The sequence below is a fragment of the Hylobates moloch genome, unplaced genomic scaffold, assembly GCF_009828535.3.
Source record: "Hylobates moloch isolate HMO894 unplaced genomic scaffold, HMol_V3 SCAFFOLD_10, whole genome shotgun sequence".
NCBI lineage: Eukaryota > Metazoa > Chordata > Mammalia > Primates > Hylobatidae > Hylobates > Hylobates moloch.
The window spans coordinates 3,652,958-3,654,285 of NW_026652285.1; the positions used below are offsets into that span (position 1 = coordinate 3,652,958).

The following is a 1,328-nucleotide window of genomic DNA, read 5'->3' on the forward strand; positions in this document are numbered from 1 at the left end:
CTCAGCCTCCCGAGTAGCTGGGACTACAAGTGCCCGCCACCACACCCGGCTAATTTTTTTTTTTGTATTTTTAGTAGAGACGGAGTTTCACCGGTTACACTTGTTTTTTTAAAGGGTGGCTAGTGGACATGCTAAGATCACATGTATGCCTCTTAGTCCTGTTGGACAGCACGGGGTGGAGGAACATCATTACAGGAGATAATGCCCTTTCAGACAGTGTTTCTCAAATGAGGGAGCGCAGGCCATTAGCCTCAGTTTACCTGGAGTGCTTGTTAAAAAAGCAAAGTGCTGGGACCTGGAATCTGCATTTTCAATAAGCCTCCCAGGCTAAACTCATGCCTACTGCTCCTATAACTTGGGACCATTTGATTTTAGTCATAAACAGGCACGTTCCCTTGCTTTAGGTTGTGAATAGATGGAATCCTTGTTTCCTACGTTGACTCGGCTGCTAGGAAGTGTTCGGGACTAAGTTTTTGGTTAAGTTAGGGTTTAATTATTGTGTAATCTGGGTGGCTGTTTCGCTGTCTTCCAACGTCTTGCCTTAGGCTGGAAGTATCCCGAGGACAAATACCAAAGTCTATTTGCACAGTTTAAAGTTTCTAGCTTTAAAACAGCCGTCTTCCAGTCTCAGTTCTGCCGTTGTGGGACTTTGGGCAGGACACAGTCTGTAAAGATCCCATTCTCTTGTAGTTGTTCAGAGTATGAAAAGTGATCATTTATCTTCAATCAAACACTTACTTAAAAAAGTAGAGATGATAAAGGTGAAGGCGCTTGGAGAGGGCTAGTTTTCAGGGTTACTCAATGCACATAGCACAGATCGCTGCCACTATGCCTTAGACCACTAGATGGCGGCACAGCACAAGCTACTGGAGGTGTCCTCCCCGCCTTCCGCCCCCGCCCCACCCCGCCCCCAGTAGTTAGAGCAGCCGTTCTCCAAGCGATCTTATTATTAGAACTTAATAGAAACGCACATTCTCAGGCCCTCCTCCAGACCTCCTGAATCCAAAACTCTTTTAACACACTGTCCTGAGGCACCCTTAAGTTTGAAAATCACGGTCCTCTGGGTAACTTGGGAAGAAGTGAGCAGGAAGCGGTGAAATAGAGGGTGGGCCGACTGGAGAGGATGAGGGTGGGCGGGCTGGACGGGGTGAGGGTGGGCCGGCTGGAGGGGGTGAGGGTGGGCGGGCTGGACGGGCTGAGGGTGGGCGTGCTGGAGGGGGTGAGGGTGGGCGGGCTGGAGGGGGTGAGGGTGTGCAGGCTGGAGGGGGTGAGGATGGGCCGGCTGGAGGGGGTGAGGATGGGCCGGCTGGACGGGGTGAGGGTGGGCG

General features: G+C 51.3%; 1 long non-coding RNA gene across 1 annotated transcript in view; it reads left to right on the top strand.

The window, feature by feature from the left end:
• The first annotated feature begins 965 nt into the window (after nt 1–965).
• Nucleotides 966–1,328, top strand: part of LOC131384388 (uncharacterized) — a 6,014-nt gene continuing 5,651 nt past the window's right edge. Inside the window, exon 1 of the long non-coding RNA XR_009215193.1 lies at nt 966–1,079. This is a non-coding gene — a long non-coding RNA (uncharacterized LOC131384388). The remainder of the gene's footprint in view (nt 1,080–1,328) is intronic.